The sequence below is a fragment of the Pan troglodytes genome, chromosome 7 (assembly GCF_028858775.2).
Source record: "Pan troglodytes isolate AG18354 chromosome 7, NHGRI_mPanTro3-v2.0_pri, whole genome shotgun sequence".
In the NCBI taxonomy this organism is placed as follows: domain Eukaryota; kingdom Metazoa; phylum Chordata; class Mammalia; order Primates; family Hominidae; genus Pan; species Pan troglodytes.
The window spans coordinates 39,390,206-39,418,054 of record NC_072405.2 but is presented as its reverse complement, the minus strand read 5'-3'; the positions used below and the strand labels follow the sequence as shown (position 1 = coordinate 39,418,054).

The 27,849-nt window shown below is 35.9% G+C and overlaps 1 protein-coding gene across 1 annotated transcript in view; it reads left to right on the top strand.

The window, feature by feature from the left end:
* PURG (purine rich element binding protein G) overlaps nucleotides 1-27,849 on the top strand; it is a 37,335-nt gene that overhangs the window by 8,084 nt on the left and 1,402 nt on the right. The window lies entirely within an intron of this gene.

Below are 27,849 nucleotides of genomic sequence, written 5' to 3'. Positions count from 1 at the left end.
TAGTGCTGCTATAGTGAAGTTACTTTGTGATATGAATATGAAGAAAAAAACTCATCTAAATGGAATATATACTTTCCTGTTTAATATTGTTAACTTATTTCTGATTAAGTAGCAGTTCTCTGTCTTCACATTTTACCCTCTTAAACTTAATTTTTGCAAAAAATTTTTCTATTCGGTTTTCATTTTCCTAGGGAAAGGGAAAAATTGTCCCTAATGAAAAGTGTTTATAGTATTTAAAAGAGTTGCTCAAAGTGTAAGACTGGGGAAAAAAAGCTTATGTTGTTTTTTTTGTCTTTATCAAAATAATGGTATAAATCTGATTATCTTACTTGATCTGATTAAAGTCAGGATTACTTTTATCAGAAACTTTTATATTCAAAACATATTTAGTATTTTATTTTTCTTAAAGAAAATGGTTCTCTTGGATAATACAGAAATCTTCAGGATTTTGTTGTGGATTCAATGAGGTTGTTGCCTAGAAAAGAAGAAATAGAAAAGAGAAAGATAGTGGCTGATTATTTTGCTTGTCTGTAACGAAATTCATCTAAGAGAAATAAGTCATTCTCAAAACTCAACCTCTGTTTAACCTTTAAAAGAGCATTTGAGAAAGAATAATAAGACGTAATTCTGCCAAGGTGCAGCCTGACCCTGAGTAAATCATTCAACTTCTGTTGGATGATTTCCTCATGTGAAAGATGAACAATATTGTGCTGGAAGCTAAGGTTCCCTCCTACTCTAAACGTTTAAAATTCTGTATCAGTGGACTGTGAAAGGAAAAATAGATGGATAATACCAGAGTTGGAAAGTGTGAGAGTTTATCTGTTTACATTAAAAACAACTATAATGATGCAGCAACCTGTGATGATACCCAACGGAACAATGCAAAAAAATGTCAGTTTTATAATATGTATGTATTTCTTTAGCCACACAAAATAAAATTTTGTTTCTAGTCCTTATTAAGACCAAGTTGTTGTATACTAACTACATAACTATCCTAAACTTTAATTTTTTAAAAGGAATATTTTTAAATATTGATTATTTCCCATCTCCTTATTATATCAAATATCTCATTATTTGGAAGGAGCATTGCTTTTTTCTGCATATTCTGTAATCATTTTTTATATTCTGCATGGCAAAGGAATTTTACAGATTAATATCACTTCCTGAAATGCCATTGTTCCTAAAATAACCATAGATCACATTGCCAAATAATACTGCAGCTGTCATGGTAGTGGTCCCTACTGTCTTCGATTCCTTTTTGTTGATCCTGTCCAATATCCTATGCTAGAAATAATGATGTCTGACAAAGACCATCAGAAAGGATACTGACCTGTGAACTGTATGGTTCTGTTTTAGAGGACTTGTAACTACTAGGGTATGCAAAGATTAAACATCTAATGGTTTGGGGGGTTTTTTTAGCCTTAAGAAACGTCAAAGGATGGTGATTGGAAAAGAGAAGAAGCAGCACACAAGGGTTTTGTCTTAGAAGCATTTATTTTATTTATTTATTTATTTATTTATTATTACTTTTTTTTTTTTTTTTTTGAGATGCAGTCTCGCTCTATCGCCCAGGCTGGAATGCAGAGAAGCATGTATTTAAGCACCCCAGTCCTCAGCTATGCAGTGCCCCGCCACTGCCAGTGAAGAGGCTTAAAAAAGAGTGACATGTTTCTCCCTAGACTTCTCTTTTAGTGCCTATTTGTTTATCAAAGACTCCATTTAAGGGTAACTGAAGTGTATTTTCAAGTGCATATGCATGTGTATTTTGCTAATTTCAAAAGTTTCTGTGCACATAAATTCCATTACGGAAACATTCCATATGATAACTAATCTTTGCCCTGGTGGTGGTTCAAAATAGCAATTTGGTTGGTCTGTTTTCAACAAATTCTATAGAATGAATTGGCTGTTGTTAGAAAATGTTTTCTCTCTTTTCTCCTCCCTCTTCTCAAAATAGCAGATACATTTTAAATCCTTGATTGCTTCTTTTTCAGTGGTGTTTGAAATCTAAGTGGGATTTGAGAGAATAGTTTAGTTTGGCAGTTCTTTACCCTTGCCATTTTGTAGAAACTTTCCTCAGCTTCCCATCAGATATTCTAAGCAACTTTACCAAAAGAAGTCACCTACGTGCCAAAACTGCCGAGCAAAATAAAACAACAGAGCCATAGAAAATGATGTAGGAGTAAAGATAAAGATATATACAGACACCCAAATTCACAACATTCCTTATCATTTGCTAATTTACTTCAGAGACTGCTGTATTTTATTTCTAGGTTCTTCAAACTAGCAATGTGGTTTATTCCAATGATTTGTCAGTCTAGAATGTCAATAGAACAAAATCTTTTGCTGCTTAGTAAATGTTCCAAAAAGGGTATCTCATGTTATAATCAGTTGTAAAAATAGAATTCTAAAATTCCATTCATTATAATCCTCTTTCCTTCTTCCCTCCTGTACACTGTACCCTATTGGAAGTGGGTAAGGGCATTAATTTCTTTCACTATCACATGGACCCACTCCATCCTATTTATTTGTTCAGAAGACAATTGAAACATAATAGAGACCAGAGCTGCTCTTTGAAAATCTAGAAATTGCCCTGTGAGCTTGATCTATAGACTGTAAGAAAGAAGGGTTACTACTTCACTGAACTGTTCTCCACACTCTTGCCAGATTTCTATATGACAGTTTAGGATGAATAGAAAACAGATTTGACTTGGGATGACATGAACTGAAAGGTCAGTTCCTCCAACTTTTCAATACACAGTGCATCTTCAGAAAATATTTTTGACGAGCATGATTGACAGGTAATTTCAGAAATGAATTTAGGCTGGGTGTGGTGGCTCACGCCTGTAATCCCAGCACTTTGGGAGGCCAAGGCGGGCGGATCACTTAAGTTCAGGAGTTCAAGACCAGCCTGACCAACATGGTTAAACTCCGTCTCTACTAAAAATACCAAAATTAGCCAGGCATGGGGGCACGCTCCTGTAATCCCAGCTAGTCAGAAGGCTGAGGCAGGAGAATCGCTTGAACCCAGGAGGCGGAGGTTGCAGTGAGCTGAGATGGCACCACTGCACTCCTGCCTGGGCAACGGAGTGAGACGCCATCTCAAAAAAAAAAAAGAAAGAAAGAAAGAAATGAATTTGGTCCCTAGAGAAGTTTCACCATGACCATTTTAAAAGAGCAGGTGGTAAGAAACGGAAGAGTCAATTAAGATTTATTAGTAGTAATAACTATTGCTTATTGACCACCCACTGTATACTAGACATAGCTGGGCCCCTTATAGCTACTATTCCTAATCCTTATAACAACCCTATTATCCCCATTTTCATATGATTTTCCAGAGGTTTATAAACTGGTTCAGAATATCAGAACTAATGTATTTGAACCCAAATTTACACCAAAGCCAAAGATTGTGCCCATTCAGTTAGGCCAAACTGCCTTTCAGATTTCCTGTGAAGCTGATCCTTCCAACTCTAATAAAGCACAGTCTACCCCCAGCCGCCACTATACATCTGCCTCAGCTTACTTGGAATTATTTTATCCAAAACCATCCCCTATATGTGGGACTAGTCTCACCAAAGAGACACTTGGCTTATGTGAGGATTCCATTGGTTAAAGTTGGTGCTAATAAATACAAGTTATTTGATCTTTAGTTTACAGATAAAACCTCTAATCTTGATCAACTATTTCCAATAAACTTTTTAAAGGGATCATAACTTTTTAAAGGGATCAGATCATAAGAATGTAGAAGAGCTTCACAGTTTCATCCCTAAGGGCAGAGAGGAGACAAATTACTATTCACTATGGGTCTACAATTTCATTTTCATGAACCAAAAACAACTGGTTACGTTATCTTAGTTTCAAAATAAATCTTATCAATATTTTTGGAAGTTTTATTGATTTCTCACAACTTTTTCCTGCCATCTTATTGATGTCTCACAACTTTTCCTGCCATACTCCTCCCTATATCATCCCACTCATTTTCATATTTAATTACCAAATTTCCTCCTCTTTCTCTTAATTCCAGTACAATAAACAGATAATTCTCCATTTACAGATACATATTTTTCCCCATTACTATAGGGCACTAATTTTCAAACTTCAATGTGAATACAAATCATCTTGATGGTTTGTTAAACCACAGATTGCTGGCCCCAGCTCAGAGTTTCTGTTCAGTAGGACTGGTGAGGTGGGGAGAAGACCAAGAATATGCATTTCTAACAGTCCCAAGGAGAGTGGATGCTGTGATCTAGGGGGACCGCACTTTAAGAACCACACTGCTGTCAGCTGATGAGATTTTACCTTAGCTACAGAAGATAGTGATGGAAAAACTCAGTCAAAACAACTAGGGTATCTGGGTAGAAAGAAGACTGAGAGCTACTCCTTCTTCTGCCTTGACAAGCTTACAAATCTTGAAACAAGCAACTTTTTAATAAGTTGACCAGAGTTTTGTAAAAAATTATTTTCTTCCCTTTTGAATAACCTTTCTGATTCCCTCTCATTTTTCAACAGCTATCTTGAGAGAAATCTGATAGGAATTAACAGTTATGAAGCCTCATGTGAAAAGCTTAGCTTTTAAATATATGGAGACTGATGCATATTTTTAATTTATTTTGTAATTATAGTATATAAATCTTGGTAAAGAAAAGTGAACAATTTCTCTACCTAAGAATTATTAATACAAGTTTAATGACTATTAAATATTAGGACTTGAAAGACCTTGGAATTAATTTAATCCCTTAGTTTTCCATTTTGTGACATACATCATGTAGCTCAAATTGTTCATAGTTACTAGAATACGCTAAGTAAACAGAATTTAAAGGCTAGAGCTTAAATTGCTGATTATCTCTTAAGATATATAAATGGTGAGAAATATACTAATTTCTTCTAAAAGCATATCGCATTTTTACCATCTTCCTGTATCCTCTCTGTACGTATAGAATGGAGGAACTATATACTGTACTGTGTTTATAGTACCTTTTTTTGTCTGCAAACTCTGCCTCCCAGGTTCAAGCGATTCTCCGGCCTCAGCCTCCCGAGTAGCTGGAATTACAGGCGCGTGCCACCACGCCCAGCTGATTTTTGTATTCTTGGTAGAAACAGGGTTTTGCCATGTTGGCCAGGCTGGTCTCGAACTCCTGACCTCAGGTGATCCACCCGCCTTGGCCTCCCAAAGTGGTGGGATTATAGGCATGAGCCACCACCCCCAGCCTACAGTACTTTTCTTTAGATCAGCAATTGAACTCACTGCTTTAAAATTAGAGATATTGGGCCAGACATGGTGGCTCACACCTCTACTCCCAGCACTTTGGGAGGCCGAGGCGGGTGGATCACAAGGTCAGGTGTTCGAGACCAGCCTGGCTAACATAGTGAAACCCCATCTCTACTAAAAATACAAAAAATTAGCCAGGCATGGGGATGACAGAGTGAGACTCCATCTCACAAAAAACAAAGAAAAAAGAGATATTGGCTGGGCATGGTAGCTCACACCTGTAATCCCAACACTTTGGGAGGCAGAGGCAGGCAGACCATTTGAGGTCAGGAGTTCAAGATCAGCTTGACCTACATAGTGAAACCCCGTCTCTACTAAAATACAAAAATTAGCCAGGCGTGTTGGCAGGCTCCTGTAATCCCAGCTACTTGGGAGGCTGAGGCAGGAGAATCACTTGAACACAGGAAGTGGAGATTGCAGTGAGCCAAGATTGAGCCACTAGACTCCAGCCTGGGCAACAGAACAAGACTCCCTCTAAAAAAAAAAAAAAAAAAAAAAAATTAGAGGTGTTTCACCTGAACACTCATTGAGCCCATTTTCTATAACTAACATATTTTTAAATAATTTATTCTATGCTTGACAACTTTGTAGATATTCTGTACTATAATTAATATGTTGATCAAAATTAAAGCCATATATATATATATATATATATATATTTTTTTTTTTTTTTTTTTTTTTTTTTTTTTTTTGAGACAGAGTCTCGCTCTGTCACCCAGGCTGGAGTGCAGTGGCGCGATCTCGGCTCACTGCAAGCTCCGCCTCCCGGGTTCATGCCATTCTCCTGCCTCAGCCTCCCGAGTAGCTGGGACTACAGGCGCCCGACACAACGCCTAATTTTTTCTATTCTTTAGTAGAGACGGGTTTTCACCATGTTAGCCAGAATAGTCTCGATCTCCTGACCTCGTGATCCACCCGCCTCAGCCTCCCAATAATAAAACCATATTTTATGTCTAAATCTATATAATATCTATAACTATATATAAACCTTAATGCTGTCATTCTAGTGGATTACATTGTATTGAAGTATTAAATTAATTCATACATAGACATTTGGCAGTTCTGCAAGTTCATTGACTTCTCTTAACAGCTACTACCTTTGAATGATTAGCACTCCAGAAAACTGAATGAGTTCCTAATTGTGAAAATGATTAACTAACTGCTGACATAACAGAGATAGTCACAAACTCAAATGGATCATTATAGGCAATGTAACTTTTTTAAAAATTCTCTATTCATTTGCATTATGGCTACAAGATAAATTTTAGATTTAAAAAAATTAAGTGTTAGAATTATACTTTGAGTAGGCTTCAGGCAGAATAAATTTATAGTAGACTTCAGCTCAACATTAGGGCAAACTTTAAGGATTGCATGACTTCTCTGCTCCTGGAATTAATTATTTAGGCATGCACTGAATGTGGGATGCATAAAGGGAATTAATAAATCAGAAAAGGTGAATTGTTATGGCTCAGATTCTTCTCCACTCTGAGGGATTCAGAATTTATTGGAAATAATCATTGGAACTTTTGCCTTCAGGCCTTCTGTTAATTTACTGGTTTGGATAAAGAAGTGTGATTTCAAATTTTCTAATATTATTGTGAAAACATATAAAGAAAAGAAATCCTTCTTCCCATCCTTTGTTATTGCAAAACAACGTAAGAACTAGGTTTTAAATTTTCATGAACTTTATTAATTAAATGACTAGTTAAATAGTATTTATGAAATTTATTCTGTAAGATTAAGTCTACCTTTTATAATCTTCAAAGAAACTTTTCACTTTCAATCTGTTTTCAAAAATATGAAGGAATAAATTTAGTATTTATAGTGCTATTTCAAAAGTACCTGCTGTCGGTTTATTTAGAATGACACAAGAGGCAGTAGGGTAAATTGGAAAACCAAATTATTGGATATTATCAAATTTTTTCTTTATAAAAATTCACATTAAATTCTGTTTAAAAGTCGAAACATCTATAATATCTTTCTCCATTTTTTCTTGCACTGCTAATTAAGGTGGAAAGAAGCAACATCGTTTGCTAATTTCATCTTAAATTTTTTGTTTTAGACAACAAGTTTCCAAGTAAGTTCATTATTGCTGCAAATGCAATCATATCTAAATTCAGGACCTAGTGAATTCATATGAAACTCGATTCTCCCTGGTGGTGTCCACTTTTTTCTTGTCACTTCTTCTAATCATCTGTGCTTTCTTGTGATACTGTAACATTTCCAGATTTCAAGTGGGCAAATAGTAGCTTTTATGGAGAGATCTGAGTGATTTAAATGTTATCACACAAACATCTATAAACTATATTGCACATTTCTAAATATTTGGCTAAGCAAATTTTATTCCTCCAGATAAATATTACATACCCTTTATATATAATAGATAGATATAGATATAGATATATAATCTCTTACAGAATGTGTAATATATATTAAACATACATATATTGCACATGCATATATATACAATTTTTTACATATATGTGTAAAAAATTTTAAAAGAGATCCCAATCCTATTCACCTTTTTCTTGTCCCTGGAGAAGTAGTGGTAAATGGGTTTCATCTCGCTTGTATTTGCAATTGATTGGCTGCCCTAAAGTGCTGTGTTTGTATCTACAGGGAGAGGGAAAAAACAGTGTTCATGCTATCATTCCTGCTTTAGAGACACAAAAGTTTTCATTGTAGCTCTAAAAATTTCTAGCTTAGCCAGATAGCTGGCAGTTGCAGCACAAACTACCATGTGACTCACCTGGAATGTGTCTCTTCTAATATGTGAAAGAGATTATTTGAAATCTCTTTCCTTTTTTCTTTTTTCTTTTGATCATCTCTCCTTTAAAAGAGCAGAGCATCTCCACTATGCCTCTTAGAAACTAGAATGATGGCCATGATGATGTCATCAAAGATACTCTTAAGTATTAAACTCTACATTTGCTTCTAATGAGTTCTAACCCCCATTAAAATGACAGCAGTTGCATCCTTTAAATTTTAGTCCAGTGATTCTCAAACAGAAGTGTGCAGGTGTATTAAATAAAAATACAGGTTTGGTCCCCATCCTCAGAGATTCTGATTTGATTGGTTCAAGAGAGGGGTTCAGAAATTGGCATTTTTCATCATCTTACTCATTCTGATACAAGTGGTCTGGAAGCCACTCTTTGTCATTGACTTAGACTGTGGACTTGCGTTCTTTTTTTTTTTTTTTTTTTTTTTTGTTTCTTGTTAGACTTGCATTCTTTCTTCCATATCGTTTTTCCAGCACAAATTGCTTAAGTTTTAAATACTGTCAGTCATGACACCATGGAATGATGATTTTTTTAGTTACAATATTAATAAGTAGTATCCAGGGCTCACTTTATTTTATTTATTTATTTATCTATCTATGTATTTATTTATCTATTTATTTATTTATTTTTCAGACAGAGTCTCACTCTGTTGCCCAGGCTGGGGTGCAGTGGTGTGATCTCAGCTCACTGCAACCTCCACCTCCCAGGTTCAAGTGATTCTCATGCCTCGGCCTCCTGAGTAGCTGGGACTACAGGCATGTGCCACTGTGCCTGGCTAATTTTTGTATTTTTGATAGAGACAGGGTTTCACCTTGTTGGCCAGGCTGGTGTCAAACTCCTAGCCTCAGCTGACCTGCCCGCCTTGGCCTCCCAAAGTGCTGGAATTACAGGTGTGAGCCACTGTGCCCGGCCTTGGTTTGTTTGTTTGTTTTTGTCATTGTTTGTTTGTTTGTTTTTGAGACAGGGTCTTGTTCTGTCACACAAGCTGGAGTGCAGTGGCCCAATCACAGCTCACTGCAGCCTCGACTTGGCAGGCACAAGCAGTCCTCCCACCTCAGCCTCCCAAGTAGCTGGGACCATAGGTGCATGCCACCATGCCTGGCGAATTTTTTTTTATTTTTTGTAATGACAGCATCTCTTTATGTTGACCCAGCTGGTGTTAAAGTCCTGGGCTCAAGCATTTCTCCCACCTCGGCCTTCCAAAGTGCTGGGATTACAGGCATGAGGCACTGCACCCAGCCAGGGCTCACTTTAAACACAGAGAGGCTAAATGCATAAATCCAGGTGTTTAAGATTTTGTATGCTATCATATTGGCCAGCTTTCTGGGCAGTGATTACTGGAAATGCCAGTTTCTCACCCGCCTCCTAAACTCAAGTTCTGTCTGTCTGGTCTTACTTGACATCAGTCCACTGGTTTCATACTCCCTGGATTTCACAACCAAACATTCAGAGTCTTTAGAGCCAAGCGACTGGTCTTTCAGTCTCAAAAGTTGACCCTTTACGTCTCAAATGACATTTCTCAACCTCTTTTTTTTTTTTTAATATATATGCAGTATAAACCTATCATTTATCAGGAGTAGAAAAAAATTGCCTTAGTCAATCTAGTTAATCTTTGAATGCCTCACTTCTGGTGGTGGTGTGTTTGTTTGTTTGTTTGTGTGTTTGTTTGTTTTCAATTGTGGTTAAAAAAATGCATAGCATAAAATTTACCATCTTAAGCATTTCTAAGTGTTCAGTAATGTTGTGTTCAGTAGCGTTAAGTATATTCACCTTGTCATGCAACCAATCTCCAGAACTTTTTTGTCCTACAAAACTGAAAAGCTATATCCATTGAACAACTCCCCATCTTCCTTTCCCCCGCAAGCCTGGCAACTACCATTACACTTTCTTCTCAACCTTTTCTTTAAAATAAGCAATATGTTTTCTTAACCTTTCTCCCATCCATAATGGGTTTACAGTTATTGCTATTTAGCTCTCCAAGTATAAAGCTTATCTCCTGTATTGTTAGAATTCTCACATGCAAAAAGATTTACAATTACAAAGCAATTGTGCTAATAAGATATGCTTATAATCTTTGAGTGAAGGTATTTTATCCTGGAAGCTTTTCCACTGATTTACAGGGGGAGGTAAGCCTTTATTCCTCTTGAGACCTATGGATCTCACTTTATGCTTCCTGGCTGGTTTGGTATTTTATTTGTTTGTTGAAGGTTTAAGGTTAGAGTTACCAGGGCAATTAGGCTTAAATCCTAGAATTTCCTTGGCTTTTTCCTGTCTACATTCTAAGACTGTTTTACCATAACACTTTATAACGTAAGTAGTAGATTGGAAGTTTTTCTGGAATTTGACAAATTAGTGTTTACTAAATGATTTAATAATCTTTGCTTATTCAGTATAAAATGGTTTACCTTTAAACAGCTTTAATAGAAACACAATTTGGGAGGAAATAGGTAAAAAATAAAAATGTATTTTTCTGCAAATGAACTGTTTCAAATGTTATTTTCAAAATCTTTGGCAGTAAGAAAATACTCAACCCGAGAAATAAATTTTTTAAACTCTTATTCTGTAAAAGTTTTTCTTTTGAAGCATTTCTCTTCCTCTGTTATTAAAATTTTTTTAAGAAATCAATAAAAGCTTAAAGTCTTATAAGCAATATACATCTAAATAACCAAAAATGCTATAATTATGAGTATGCTGCTTATGATCTTCCCATAGGGAAAAACATCTGTCTTTTCTCGGCCTAAATTATTTCAGAGCTAGCACAAAAACTGATTGATCATGACTCTTGGATAATGATAACTAAGTCTTCGTTTTATGAATTTAACAATTTATATCAGTGCTACCTTATGAGTTTTTCAGAAAAATGCTATTTGTATTGAACCATTTTAAATAATTCCATAATCTGGAATAATTCAGATTTTTTTAATGATCTGCTGCAACATATTGGTATTATTGAATCTCATTTTTTCTTTGATTTCCATTATAAAATTAGAAATATTTTCTGGGAGAAAAAATACTCCTTGAGTTGAAAAGATTTAGTGAAGGAGTTGTGTTGCAGCTGATTCAGTAATGTTCCAGGCAATTAACCTTTTTTTGTTTTCAGCGCTCCCCTCACTCTTTAAGATCTTTCCTCATTGATCATCATACCACCCCAAAATCACAGAAGTTTATTTAATTCCATGCGTTCCTCAGAGCACGTGATGCCAGAACTTAACCTCCCCTCAATTTTCAGCTTCTAACCTAAGCTGGACACTAATATTTTGCCAGTAGGAACCTTTTATTTTTTGAGACAGTTTCGCTCTTGTTGCCCAGGCTGGAGTGCAGTGGCGCGATCTCGGCTCACTGCAACCTCCGCCTCCTGGGTTCAAGTGATTCTCCTGCTTCAGCCTCCTGAATAACTGGGATTACAGGCGCCCGCCACCATGCCTGGCTAATTTTGTGTTTTTAGTAGAGACGGGAGTTTCACCATGTTGGCCGGGCTAGTCTCAAACTCCTGCCTCAGGTAATCCTCCTGCCTCGTGCTTCCAAAGTGCTGGGATTACAGGCATGAGCCGCCGCGCCCGGCCAGGAACCTTTATATGGTACAATGAATTCCAGCCTGAAAATCCCCAAGTTCTGAGCCTTTACTTCATACATATTTACCAAATATATCAATTATTATATTAAACTTAGAATGAAGAATGACTGTAAGATTTATAATGACTAAAGTTAGTTTGCATTATTTTTCTTCAAGCGTTATTAAACCGTACTCCTCTTTAAGCAAGTTTTTGGGTCACTAGGTAACTATGTGATTTGGTTTATTGATCACCATTTATTGTTTGACTCACTTTTTCAAAGCCCCAAGTATTATATTTAATGACATACCAAGCTCTAATTCAAGCAGTGCCCTCTATTAAGGTGATTTGCATCTGACTTGAAGCATATTAAATAAAATCTACATTTTATTTGATGCAAATGTTTTATATTTATATAAAAAATTAATCTTAGGTAAACACAACTTGATTCTTAAATTAGATTCTTAATAACTCAATTCTAAATGATTACTTATTAAATTTGTCACAAAATAACTATAAAGTGAACGTGAATGCTACATTACTCAGTGTATCTATGCTATAATTAATAAACTCCAAAAATTAGTTGTGTATTTTTTGGACTACTATTTCAATCATTCAGAAATTTGTTTTAAAAAATCCTTGCAGTCTTGCTGCTGACTTCATAGTGTGCAGTAGTGTGATATAGAGATGATGCACTGTCTTTCAGAAGCCTTGGATCTATGCCTTCTAGCTGGGCCTGGGGCAAGTCATTTAACCTCTGTGGACCCCAGCTTGCTTATCCATAAATTGAGGGAATTGGATCAGAGTGATGATCTCTAAGAACCTCTTCAATTTCTGTATCCCTGAAGTCAGTGAAACTTCTCTTAAAGTTAGTTTCTACTTTCTTCTTTGGCCTTTTCTCATTTTCCTCCCACTCCCCTTGGTTTCGTCTCTCATCTGACATTTATTGACCATCCTTTCCTTCTTGGCATGGTTCATATTTAGTTATGGCCACTTTACAGTGTTGCAGTATGCTGCTTCTCTGCCTAATTTGCCCAGTTCCCTTTTTTACCCTGCCATTTTAATTTTACATATAAATTATCTTGGAACTAACACAAAAACTAGTTGATCATGATATATTATATATATAATCAATAAGACTTATCTTTTGGCCCTGTACACAAAAGTTTTAAAGAGGCAATTCTTCCAGTTCCAAGAGATTTTTTTAGACACACAACCTAAAACTTGTTGGAGTATATTTTAAACTTAAATTTCCCATTTGAAAAATCCTAACTCCTTAACTTGCATTTAAGTTTAAAAGCAGAGACAGTTTCTTCCTCTTTTGTATTCCCCTCTCCACCTTGCACTGGGCTGATTACTTAAATCATCTCTTTTCACTTAATCACCAGCATTCCTGTTCCTGTTTTGTCTTTGAAATCTTGTTGCTTCAGAATCACGGTACTTAACAGACAAATCTAAATGGCGACAATTGTTAATGAAAGCGATAGTTTTAAAACCTAACAAAAAATGCTATGTCATCTTTATTTCAAAGATGACTCACAATTAAAGGATGATTTGTTGCCTGCACACCCTAAATTTTATTTCAGAAATATTCTTTCCCTTGCTTAATGGATAAGTGATGCTGTTCCTCTACTCATTCAATGGACATTGAGTAGCTACTTTTTGCCAGGTTCTGTGCTAGGGTCTAGGGATACAATAACTTAGGAAAGACAAATATTTCACCGCCATTAGCTTTAAGTGTGCCATGTCCAAAGTTATTTGATTCAAAGCAGCTTTTGGAGCCTAATTACAGTATCATTTTGTTCATTCAACAGATATTTATTTGATTATCTGCCATGTGCTAGACAGTTTGTTGGTACATATGGAAGTGTATTTGAAGCTATCTAGTATAAAATGCTATGCATTATTTTTCCCTTATCAATTTATCCTTTAAATATGATTATCTACATACTGTCATAGTGCTCAAAATATATTTCATTGATGCAGATTTAGAGAAATACAATGATACTATTTTAAACAATAATTCTGTCTTCCTCATTCCAAATCTGCCTTGATATCCTAGGGTGAAAATAACTATTCTGTTTCATTTCATGTGCCATTGTGTTCAAGTGGTAATGACTACCTGAGTCCTAGGTTGGAGATGATTGTGAAGCTCCATTCAGGCCCATGGTAAAAGACTGCGATGATTTCTGTATGTTGATGGGGCAGTTAGATGAGGAAAGCAAGGAGTATTTATATACATGTCACATGTTAGCCCTTCCTGCCCCGGGCTTTTGTATTCATCCTCACTAATTTTATTTCACTCTCATTGCATATTCAGTATATTCACAAATTCTTTTTCTCCTCATATGTTTGGATTGACAAAAATCCATCAGTGTTCTCAGCTATGATGACTATCTCACCAATGTCTTAGCCAACCAAATGAGATTTACTAACACCTCTGTGTCAGTAAATCCACAGTTGTAATAATTTTCACTGTAGAGACATTGCAATGAAGACAATTAATAGATAAATTCAGTTAATCATGAGTACAAAAAATTTGTCCTGAAAGTTTTCCATAACTGGTCATTAATTATGAAATATTTTCTAATTCAATTAAATATAAAAAGAATATGTAATTTTAAATTATAATAATTTACATATAGGTTAAAATCATTTTCCAAGTTCTTTTTTCTATTATACCTCATTTTACCCTGATGAAACTCCTGATTTAGATTAGTTCAATATCACTGTCCCCACTTAACAGATGAAGAAAACCAAAGCCCAGCAGGTGAAATGGTTTGCTGTAATCACTTAGCTGCCTAATAAAAATACCAGGGTTTTAACAAGCCCACTGCTCATTGAAGCCTTTTATATTAATAATAACATAGAAATTTAAAGAGGTAAACTTGAAATCAAAATTTGGCAAAATTAAGCATATATGTTTATAGCTCATTTAAAGAGTTTTTTTGAAATGCATTCTAGGTATTTTGTTGCTTTCATCACATCTTTAGGCTCAATTCTGCGCTCAGTAAACTCTTGGTTTTGGCCCTGGCAGAAGGCCTAGCAACTCATTGGTGCTCATGTCTGTGCACCAGCTGCTTGCCGACCTCAGCCTCTGCCTCAAACTCTGAGCCTTTGTCCTCTGTGCTTAAGACTCCCTGCCTGAGCTTCCCACCTTAGCTAACCTTCCAGAACTTGACGTTTCCTCACCTGTTAACCCAAGTCTTGTCATGGCACCTGCTTTGCAGAATAGCCCTCTAAAAGTGATATCGTTTAGAGGATTTAAATGTAAAACTACATTTGCATAATAAGTTTGGTTAATTAAACAGCGAGTAAATCTTTTCCCTGCGTTCCATTTTTTATTATTTTTTTATTTTTTATTTTTTCGAGACAGGGTCTTGCTTTGTCACCCAGGCTGGAGTGCAGTGGTGCAGTGACGGCTCACTGCAGCCTTGACTTCCGGGGCTTAAGTGATCCTCCCGCCTCAGACTCCTGAGTAGCTGGTACTACAGGCATGCACCACCATGCCCAGCTATTTTTCCTATTTTTTGTGGACACAGGGTCTCACTATGTTCCCTAGACTGGTTTTCCCTCTACATGCTTATGAACAAGAGATAAATGACCACATGATAAGTTAGAAGCAGACTTTTTCAGAAACCTGTTTGAAAGGAATGATCCAGGTTTTATGAAACCAACTCAAGAACCCACTGTTCTTCATCTGCATCAGTACCATGATTACAGTTGTTGACAGTGAAGGCCCTAGAGCACTGCAGTATTCTCATTTGTGCATGCAAAATTTAATCACGTTTATTATGTTGTATTTATTAAAGCAGAAAATCAAAATAATACATGTTAGAAATATTTCCATTTCAATAGGATTAAAAGCATACTGTTAGCTAGGAATTGCTGTTAAGTAAATGACTTCACTCCCTGACATTCCCAGTTAACCATGGTTTTGTAGCATCACTGAGGAACTGGCAGGCTAAATTCTGAATTCTTACATGCAGACTGAATTATTCTGGTGGTTTTTGTTGTTGTTGTTTTGTTTTGTTTTGTTTTGAGACAGTCTTACTCTGTCACCCAGGCTAGAGTGCAGTGGCACGATCTCAGCTCACTGCAACCTCCACCTCCCGGGTTCAAGTACTTCTCCCACCCCAGCCCCCAGAGTAGCTGGGACTACAGGTATATGTCACCACGCCCAGCTAATTTTTGTATTCTTTGGAAGAGATGGGGTTTCACTGTGTTGGCCAGACTGGTCTTGAACTCCTGACCTCAAGTGATCCACCCATTTTGACCTCCCAAAGTGCTGGGATTACAAGTGTGAGCCACTGCACCTGTCCGAATTATTCTGTTTCTGTATTTATGGCCACAGAAGTTTCATATTGGCTAAATCTGCACAAATTATCATATAGTTATAAATATAAAAGTCAGATCAATATGGCTAAGATTATCACAGAGGAGCTTAATAGGAGTTCCACACTTGCCTTTTGCCGGGAGAAGAAAACAACAATGACTTTAATCCACTTCCTCTACCCCCTTAAGCAATGGCAGTAATTTCAGCTCTATTTTTAGGTATTGGATCCCCTAAAGTTATCAGGCAATCTCAGTGGCCTAGTATAAAGTGCAAACAGAACAGACCTTGATGTCAGCCAGTCCTGGGTTCAAGTCCAAATTCTGTCATTTATTGTGAAATTTGGAGCAGTTTATGTAACTGTATAGAGTTGTGAGAATTCATTCATCATTTATTGTATATTCATCAATCACCTACTATGTGCTGGTCAATCTTTAAAGTTCAGGGAATTATATTGATAACAAAACATAAAGTTCCCTGCCCTCACAGAACCTAGAGTCAACCAGAATTCTCTTAAAAAAGTTAAATGCAACCAGGCGCAGTGGCTCACGCCTGTAATCCCAGCACTTTGGGAGGCCTTGGTGGGCCTCACTTGAGGTCAGGCATTCAAGACCAGCCTGGCCAACATGGTGAAACCCCATCTTTACTAAAAATACAAAAATTAACCAGGCGTGGTGGCATGCAGCTGTAATCCCAGCTACTCGGGAGGCTGAGTCAGGAGAATCGCTTGAACCCAGGAGGCGGAGGTTGCAGTGGCAGCGAGCCGAGATCATGCCACTGCACTCCAGGCTGGGCAACAGAGCAAGATTCCATCTCAAAAAAACAGAAAGTTAAATGCCTTCAGGTACATAAGGCTGTTAACGAAATGTCACATAATCAAAGCATTTAACAAATATTAGTTAACATCATTATTAATTCTTCCCAACCCACGAAATGGATGGTTCCCTGGAAAGTATAACAACATTATGCAAAGTTCAAAGGGAGCCTCCTTTTACCATAGGAACCTTTAGGTGTAGCAGCTGCAAGGGAATTGGGCTGCTTATAATCTCATAAAACTGTTTTCAGTCAAATATAAAAGTGCACAATTGTGCAGGCAAAAATTTCTTGCACAGGAAACAAAAAGCACTAACTATAAGAGAAAAAAACAATACATTAGACTCCATCAAAATTAAAATTTCCTACTCATCCAAAGACACCATTAAGAAAATGAATAAACTATCCACAGACTGGAAAATAATTGAAGCATAGTTTTATTCCTGGAGGAAATCAGAACAGCTTTGATTTTTCTTTTTTTAAAAAAAGAGAATCATTAGGCTGTTTGCATGATTGAGGGACCAATTGCTGCAGCGCTAAAAGTATTACATTCACCTACTTCCTAGTACCTACAGTTTTTCTCATCTAGATCTACCATCGATTTTGATGGTTTTTTGCCTGAAGGTGTCTTTGGGGGTAATATGACACCCTCATTTTACAAGAGATAGGAAAAATATTTGTATGACTTTGACATCATTTAACTAGTCTTTCAGAACTTGAACTATATTAAGTGGTACTTCCACTGTTCAGTGTCTGTTTTTCTTATTACACTGATTTTGCTTCAAAATCAGTGAGATTATATAGACGTCATTCAGAATATTTGTTTTTATCCTTCAACTCGAAGAGTTTTCTCACCTCTTTATTTTCAAGTTGAAAACATTATTATAAGATTATGTTAGCGGGTCATTTGACTCTGAAAAAAATAGCTTTTTAAAGGTTGATCACACTTTAATCTTCAATTTCAGGATAGTAAAGAACCATTATAATTTAGGCCCCAGTGACTGTCATAAAACAGCTTTTACCAGACCACCATCTTAATACTGATATTTTCCTCTTTCATATTTGAACTATATTTTTTTCTATCATCTAGCTCTTAGAACTCTATTTTCCTTTGATACTAATGATTCCTCTTGCCCTCAGAAATGTTTACATGAAACAGCACATGACTGTCCTTTTTGTTGATCCCAAAACTTTTTATTGTTCATTCTAGAGAGGCAAATAATGTCCTTCAGTGTCACTAATTGAGTTTTTAAAAGGAAGATTTGATAGCTAAGAATCTGTTGTCTTGTATCAATTTATCATTTTTACAATTGGGTCAAGATATATTTATGCAATTTTTATGTTAATAGCATAATAGCAGTAGCAATATAATGTGTGCCTTGGGAGTTTCAGAGCTTTTTAAAAAAAACTAAGTATGTGCCTATGCTTTTCCTTTTTAACCATATTGAATGTGTAATGTTGAGTTAGAAGACACTGTGTGAGGTAAGAAATGGCAGTTCAAGGGGAACAAGAACATTCGTTTATTCAGTCAACAAATATGGATTGAGTTCCTCCCATAGGCCCAGCATTGTACTAGGGAAATTGCTCACTATTTTTATTTTTCCCCTCTAACCTAAGGTGGAGATGATAATGAATAGTAAAATTACATGTTTTAGATGTCTTTGTATGTTATAGGTGGATTTGGGACAGCAAAAGCCTTTGGTGTGTTTCACTTGGAATTACAAAAAGAAGTAAATTGAGAAATAATTGTCTGACTTCTGATGATAGGGTGTTTTTGTTTTTGTTCTTGTTTTTGTTTTGAGACGGAGCTATTCTCTTGCCTCAGTCTCCCGAGTAGCCGGGACCACAGGCGCCCACCACCACGCCTCGCTAATTTTTATATTTTTAGTAGAGACGGGGTTGCACCATATTGGCCATGGCTCGTCTCAATCTCCTGACCTTGTGATCCACCCTCCTCGCCCTCTCAAAGTGCTGGGATTACAGCCGTGAGCTACCACACCCAGCCTTCTGATGACAGTTTTAATTTTGTAGATGAATTTGGCATGACGTGGATAAATTCTGTCAAGGTCATTATTGTTTTCTTCTCAAAACCAATAGAATTTTCTCACTTATTTATTTTTAGAATTGTCAGGTAGTGTAATAAAGTTATTTCTGTAGGAAACTGGGAATTCATTGGCTATTTGACTCTGAATGTAACCTCTTTAAAGCTGATGAACGAGTGGCCCCTTAGATTTGAAGTGGTAAGGTAGTCATAAGTTAGGCTCCCAGACACTGGCATTCAACGTGATTTTGAAGTGTGATAGACCATGTATACACTTGATTGTGCACCAAGAGGCATAAGGTAAAATCTTGTTTCCTTCCCACCTGTAAGTGTTAAGTGCATCAGTCTCCTTTCTCTACTGGTGGTGTCCTGTTGCTCCACTAGTAGCCCCTGATACAAAACCCGTGTCCTCCATAGATAATTAGTCATGAATCCCTTTCCAGGGCGTGTTGTTCTCTATGTGGTGATTTGAAGGGAGAAGTTTTGAAATGAAAAAAAAAAGAAAAAAGAAAAAAGAAAAATGCTAAGCAATTTCTGATGCTTTAGAAGGAATGTCGTGTTTCATTACAATGCATTTTAACATTTTTATTAAGATATAATTTAATAAAATGCTCAGATCTTAGCATGTCATTCAGTCAGATTTGATGAATATGAAGACACATTTCTGTCACCCCAGAAAGTTCCCATGTACCCCTCCCCAGTCAACACTCCCCCGACCCTGACTTCCAAAAGCAACCACTGATCAGATGTCTATCACCACAGATTAGTTTTGTGTATTCTGGAATCCCCTGTTAATTGCATGTATTTTTCTTTTCTTTTCTTTTCTTTTTTTTTTTTGTTTTGGTGACAGGATCTCACTCTGTTACCCAGGCTGGAGTGCAGTGTCACAATCTCAGCTCGCTGCAACCTCCACCTCCCAGCTTTAAGCAATTCTCATGCCTCAGCCTCCCAAGTAGCTGGGACTACAGGCACATGCCACCACGCCCAGCTAACTTTTTTGTAGAGATGGGGTTTCACCATGTTGCCCAGGCTGGTCTCAAACTCCTGAGATCAGGTGATCTGCCCATCTCAGCCTCCCAAAGTGCTAGGATTATGGGCATAAGCCACTATGCCTGGTCTGCGTGTATTTTTCTCTGTTTGGCTTATTTCACTCAACATAATAATTTTGAGATTGTCCATGTTTTTGAGTCTGTCAGTAGAGTGTTTCTTTTATTGCCTGATGATACTTTTTTAAAACAGGCAAGAAATAAGCAGATCGTCACTGAATATCTTGATTGACACATAACTACTATTAAAATCATGGCAGCAAACCTGTAGTAAGAATGCAGGGGGAGAAAATACCCTCTTATATTAATATTAAGTGACAGTACTTCTAACATCTGAACAACTCTCCCACCTTAATTAGCGTTATATGCATCAAGAGCTACTCTTTTGGAAGACTCTAAATTACTAAAAACAGAACCTGAGTTTGCATCAGGAATTGTAATAGCCATAAACCTATGACTGTTTCCATCGCTTTATAGTTCTGCTTTGACTTCAGAAACTAGTTTGAAAAATAATCCCATTTAAGGATATTCTTTTTTTTTTTCTTTTTTGAGACAGAGTCTTGCTCTGTTGCCCAGTCTGGAGTGCAGTGGCACAATCTTGGCTCACTGTAACTGCAACCTCTGCCTCCCTGGTTCAAGCAATTCTCTTGCCTCAGCCTCCCTAGTAGCTGGCACCTGCCACCATGCCCAGCTAATTTGGGTTTCACCATGTTAGCCAGGCTGGTCTCGAACTCCTGACCTCAAGTGATCCACCCACCTCGGGCTTCCAAAGTTCTGGGATTACCTGCGTGAGCCACTGTGCCCAGCCAAGGATATTTTTCTTGTAGTATCTCCATTATCAAAACGTGCTGGAAAGGATGTTTTACTTGTTTATCAATATGGTGATGCCTCAGGAGCTTTTAAGCCCTCTTAAAATTATGTAATATAGACCTGATGAACTCAGTTTTATTATTAGAAACTCATTTTGATCTGTAATTCCAAGCAAATATTATATAAATGAAACAAGAGTAGATACAGTAAGAGCAGCATCCAGATTGCATTTTTCTTCTTTTGAAAGTCCTAATTAAATTGTTTGCCATGTTATACAAAGATTCATTGAGATTCTGGGGAGTGGCAGTAAATTTAAGCAAAGATTATACTGTGATTCTGGGGAGCCATAGTAAATTGTGTATCAACAAATCTAAAGGGTGAATTTTTACTTTCTGCTTATTGTCTTTTTCAAGAAAATTCTATAGTTACCAAAAAGGTGGCTGAATTTTGACATAATAAAGGAGAAGGTTGAGCTGGCCTTTGGCTAGTCCACCCCTATTCTTACCATCTCCACCTTCAAGACTGAAATAAGGAGCTGCAGGAGCACAAAGAGATCCCAAAACATTGTCACATACCAACAGCCACTTTCTTACTTTTACAAAAAGTTAGTATGGTGTTTTTTTTGTTTTTTTGTTTTTTTGGGTTTTTTTTTGAGATGGAGTCTTGCTCTGTCACCCAGGCTGGATTGCAGTGGGGCGATCTCGGTTCATTGCAACCTCCACTTCCCAGGTTCAAGCGATTCTTTTGCCTCAGCCTCCCAAGTAGCTGGGATTACAAGTGGGCACCACCATGCCCAGCTAATTTTTGTATTTTTAGTAGAGATAGGGTTTTGCCATGTTGGCCAGGCTGGTCTCAAACTCCTGACGTCAAGTGATCTGCCCACTGTGGCCTCCCAAAGTGCTGGGATGACAGGTGTGAGGCACTGTGCCCAGCCAGTTTTCTGTATTTGTACAATTATTCAGCCAGAAAAAAAGTAGCCATATAGTACTATAATGCTTATATCACTTCAGTGGGAAAAAAAAATAATGGTACCCAAAAGAAATAAGAAATATAGCCTGATTAGTGAGAGAACACTGATAAAGTTTCAGATTATTCCCGTTCTTGAAATATTTCTCATTCACTTTTCTTATTTCTTTCACCTACCACTGAAATACACGTGCTTTCCTTTTCCCCTATCATACTTACTTTTTTGTTCAGGTTCCTAAGTTGTTTTACCGTCTTCATATTTCATTCTGATAATTCCAAAAATACTGAAATGAATCCTCCCTTTCACATGACCTACTTTAGTGTAGAATTTGGCCTAAGTCATTTCTCATACAAAAGCAGTTACATTTGAATTACCAAGAGAATCTTGTTGGTATAATTTAACCCAGAAGGGCAACTCACAGTGCTGTCATACTAAGCCTCAAGGATATATCTTCTCAAGATTGATAAGTGCTTTTGAGCAATTGCTCAAAAGTATGAATTGAAGTCTCTAAACAGTTCATTATCGTTTTGGTTGTAGTAATTAATTTTAATTAAACTGCCGATAATGTTTGTTCCAGATGAAAAAATGAGGATATGGTCTTTGTTCCCACTTGAATATGAACACTGCTATCCATTTAATGTTAGAAAGATAAAAGAGATCTCGGCCGGGCGCGGTGGCTCATGCCTGTAATCCTAGCACTTTGGGAGGCCGAGGCAAGTGGATCACCTGAGGTCAACAGTTCGAGACCAGCCCGGCCAACGTGGTGAAACACCGTCTCTACGAAAAATACAAAAATTAGCCAGGTGTGGTGGTGAGTTCCTGTAATCCCAGCTACTTGGGAGGCTGAGTCAGGAGAATCACTTGAACCCAGGAGACAGAGGTTGCAGTGAGCCGAGATCATGCCATTGCACCCCAGCCTGGGCTTCAGAGAGAGACCCTGTCTCAAGAAAAATAAAAACAAAGTAAAATATTTTACATGGTATCATTGCAAAAGAAGGAATAATGGTGGTTTAAAGAAAACGTTTAATACAGTTGTTCAAGAGTTCCAACACATCAAACTTTTGGGATTTAACTATCCTTTTTTTTAAAAAAAAAAAAAAAAGAAAATATATTTTGAATACTGTACAGATTCCCATCTTATCAGAGGAAGAACCAGTTAGCATAACATAGAATTTTAGAGCTAGAAGAGACTTTCAACATCATCAAGTCTTACCTCTCAGTATTCAATAGTTCAATATAATTATTATCTTTTTACAGGTCTTAGCTTTCCTGCCCTAATTTCCAAAACAATGAAGAACTAGTAGTCCCCAGATCCCCTTTGTGTATATGTATAACTGCCTTTTCATTCCCTCTGATAGTCTCCATATTCATGTTAATGATTGCAGCTATGAGGATTATTTCCTTGATTCATTATGCCTGAATTAGCTTAAGAAAAGAATAGTCTACCAGAAGCACAACTTTTAATTTAAATGTTTGGCAAAGGTAAAGATGAGTAATTCAGAGTTTTAGAAGTAGTTGTAGTAATAGTCAATTGTGTCATTGGTTCTCTGGAAAACACATCATATGGATTTTGCCATAGCGATTCAGGATGAGTAATACTACCCTATTCAAGAGTAATACTACCCGATTCAAGAGTACCACTTCAAGAGTGAGTAATACTACCCTATTCTTTAAGACAAGTAATACTACCTACCACATTGTATGGGTGAAGCAAAAGTGGACCAGCACAGCTTTTTGTGGGGGTTAGTGGTAGGAGAGTGTTATAGTGAAGTTCTTTGTTTTGTTTTCTCAGTCTCATTTCTCCATTCATTAAATCAATAGATATTTATTTTGCCTGTGGTATGAGCTAACCATTTCTCTGGGTCTGGATAATATAGCAGACAACAAGATCCAGTCTTTGGCCCCAAAGAGCATACAGTACAGGTACTCACAACATGGACAATGCTAGATAACTGCCCAGAGAGCAGAGAAGCTACATGAGATCATTATAAACCTGTGCACCTGAACCACTGCACAAGCAATGCATTAACTTTGCCTTGCTCATTGGGATATGGTGAGAAATAACTGTTATAATTAGTTGTGAAGCACTTTGGAAATGAAAAGAGCTACAAAGCAACTGAATGAAAGAAAACAACATTAAATTATAGGGTAGAAATGATTCTCATAGGTATGTTCAGTATTTATGTCAACGATATAGGACTATTACCAGGGAAAAGCTATTTTAGGTAAATACAATTGCCTAGCTTTTACAAAGTCAAGAAAATACGTGTGTGTATTAACAAGATAAATTGTGGAATGTTGTATTATTTTGGGTATTATGTGAGCTAAATATAGTTGGAATATCACACATACTATGAAGTTTCTATAAATCTGCAGCTTCTATTAAGAATTTCTGTATTTCAATGTTTATCGGAAGTATTTCTCCAATATTTAAATGCTGAAACTATCCAAGACTATTATTCACAAACAACGGATTATATTTTAATACTCAGAAACTGTAGGAAGGTTTGTTAAATAAGATGAATATCCTGTGATTAACTTGCCAGTATGTTGGGTTCAGTGATTTATTATGCCTGGTCTTTTCTGATTTTAGTTAATGTTTTTAAAGTTTGTTAATTCTCTCAGAAGATGAGGATGCCAATTTATATCCCATTATACACCCTCAAAAGATGAATTTATAGAATGGGCCATGTCTTTAAGATGCTTCTATATAGTCATTCTTATACCTAAGATTCAGATGCTCAAGGAAGGGACCCATTTAGACAGTTATTTAATGTTCTTTGACTATGAACTAATCCTAATTTTAATTTTAGTACTTTTATGTTCTTACCAGCTTTCACCCTAATTAAATGGGGCACTACACTGCAGCCTGTGGTGTAGCAGAGCCCAGGTCATCTGTCACAGAGAATCATAATCTTACATTCTCTCTCTCCTCTGAACAATAGAATTTTGAGGTGGGGGAGAATCTTAGTTTATGATGAGGCAACTCTAGTTTTATCACACTCAGAAACAACAAAAATATTCAAAATTTAACTTTCTGTGCATTCCATTTATTTGCAAATATATATCAATATGATTATTACATGAGTAAGAGATCTTCATTTTTTATTGTCATCCCTGATTTGCCAAATTTGGTGGAGAACCTCCACAGAGTTGCATATTATTTTATTTGTTCCACATGTTGGTGCTTTGTTCTCTACTGTCCTTTTGTCATTATATTATCTCTGAACATTTCCATTTAGTGTTTCTATTTAGAGTAAAGAAATAGAAGCATGAAAATTAATAACCCATGCATCAGATATTTTTGCTGGACTTTATAGGAATGACCAGTTAAGGCTAGAAACCTCAGTGTTTAATACTGTTTTCAAAATTTGATTGTTACATATATTGTCATTTCAGTGATTGGAGACAAGATGTATATGTAGACAAATAGATAAAAACAGGGTAATTAAACCAGTGTGGTTTTTTTTATTTTAAAGGAAAACACATATGACTTATGTACATTGCATGGCAGAGTATTACTAAAATTCGCCTAAACAAACCGTCACGATGTTTTCACGTTTTATGGTAATGCTTTGACTATATAGTATTTGGATTTGAATCCTCATAATCACAAAGTCTCTTAACAGTTGTTTAAAACAAAAAACAAAGACTATACTGATTCTAGAAAGTATCATCTTCTTGATTATATTTGTGCTAAATGTATGAATCTGTACTATACCAGTATGAAAAAGGTAAAACTGTATATATATTTACATTTTGAAAAGTAGCATTGTGCATTTTAGAAAAATATTTGTCAACTTCTGGCACTTTGGCAAAGGAATGTGCAATTATAAAGGTTAATGCCACTTTATTTTTTTCTAATTCCCAGTAATTATTCTTACTAGGCTTTAGAGTCAAAATCAAACCCAATTTTAAGACTAGCACTTTTTTCCTACTGGTAATTCCTGTTTTTCTAATTGCACAAAATGTTTAACTTAAACTATTCTTTGCAATGAGTTTTAGCTTTCCTCCTCTATCCTAACTTCAAAACCTTTAATTTAAGAACCATTTAAAATTAATCCAGTGGTAACCAGAAGAATATTTTAGGTATCATGACCACTTAATCTTGTGCCTGATTTTAGTAATTTTCTGATAAAAATAACTGAATTCCTGAAAAAGAATATTCAAACTTTTTAATTAGTTTTCATTGGTCATAAATAATTGAGTAGTTGATGTCCATATAGTCATAATTTATCTAAACTCTGGAGCTGCCAAGACAACTAAGTACACAGAAGTGCTTAAAACACACCCATATCCCCTAAAGAGAAATGACAAGACTTGGAAGCATCAGAATTCTGTATTATTATGAGTATCACATATATATATGCTATTTTATATATATATATATACCCATACACATACATTCTGTTAGGTTACCAGTATTTTACTGTCATGCACCCATGGGTAGTAGAAGCAAAATAAAAATAAATATAAATGTTTAACTTTAGGTGTTGGCACCAATATAGATTATGCATAAACTGTTGCAATAAAAGATACTCATTGTGCCTGTACCTGAAAAATTTACCTTAGGTTTTCTCTGGCCTTTTTTGTTTAGGCCTGCATGATCATTTTAAATGTAAAGATAGCAGGATATATGAATGAATGGATAAAATGATGGCCCTGTTTGCCATGGGATTAAATATTCTGTTGAATTTTCTGAGGGGCATTGGCTGCTGTATATTACGCCATAAACTATATTGTTCAGAAGCAACATGAGTCTATCACAGCATTTAGAAATTATACATCCTTCGCTTTCCCCACAAAATGAATTCAGAATCGACATTCAAGTTTATAATTTTAAGCTGCTAATTATTAAAATATATTAATACCTTATGGATTGAAGATTACATGAAATAAGAACTACAAAAGAATGCTAATTAATAACATAACTCCATATGCTATCAAACTTCTGATAGCACTGAGTTTCTTATAAAGCCTTAAAATATTTTAATGATAAATTAATTACCTGGAAAAGAAGGCACTTTATTACCTTGAACTAGCTATTCGTCTGTATAGAATATGTCAAAAATCCCTTAAATTATTCTTTATCCTTTTATAAATTTATCCTAGTTACATGTTTTTCTAAAGCCTCTTATGGTATAATGTGTTAATTCAAACTATTGTAACTTAACAGAAAAATTGTTACCAATATAACCAATGAACAATACAGAAATAAAACTCAAGAATAACAAAAGTATATGTGATAACAAGACTGTTAGTCTAAGTTAGTCTACAATCATTTGAGATTTTAAAATGTTGTAAAATTTGAAGGCTTTTTCATTGAACAATTTTTGGACAGTTTTTCTTTTTAAATCTCACTTTTAATTGGTACTGCCTTGTCTTGAAATGTTGATCAAATGTAAAGGCAATCATAATTATTAAGCCAGTCCATTATAATTCAATTTTGTTTTAGTTGAGATTTTTTAGTGTAATTCTAAAACATTAAAACATCTGTTTCTTTTTTGCTCAAGTCAGCCATGCCTGGTGAACTATCAAATTTAAATCATCAACATGGATGTGCTGCTGTGTATAGCTGTTTCCTCTTCAGAAAATTAGTACTTGATTTATACAAGGAATTTAGTTCAGCAGAAAAAGCATAGGATAATTTGTTCAAAAGGGTTCAACCGTCTCAAGTGAAACCTTAACATCTTTCTGACATTCATAAGGATAGGCTTTTATCCAAGAAATTTTTTCAACAGAAAATTATTTCAAAGTGGACAAACTCCACTTTCTTTTTTGCTTGAGGGGCAGTACACTTTTACAAAAACACATTTTTCTGTAAGTTTACTTATCTTTAAGTCATTCTCTGTGGTGGCCATTTTTCCATCTCTAATTTTAAATGTTTTACTAAATGTACATGCAGTTTCATAGACAGTCTGATCATTACATGATTACAGAAAGTAGTCAAGTTTATCAGAGGTCTATCCTTGTGAAGGGGAGACCAAACACAAATTCCATGTCAGTTGTTTGGTTTGGTTATTTGTTTTCTTTTAAAAATAAGATATATTAACCCAAAGGTGTGTTAATGTCATGGCATGAACAATCTTCAATGTAGACCTATTGAGTATTTTGTGATGCTGAGTAACAGACGTTTCTCAACTCTCTGTGATGCTAAATATTTTCCTTAGGAAGTTTTGTTTAATGTTAGATTGTTGTTCTGAAAGATGTTGGTCCTAGTGGGATTTTTTTAAACTTGGAAA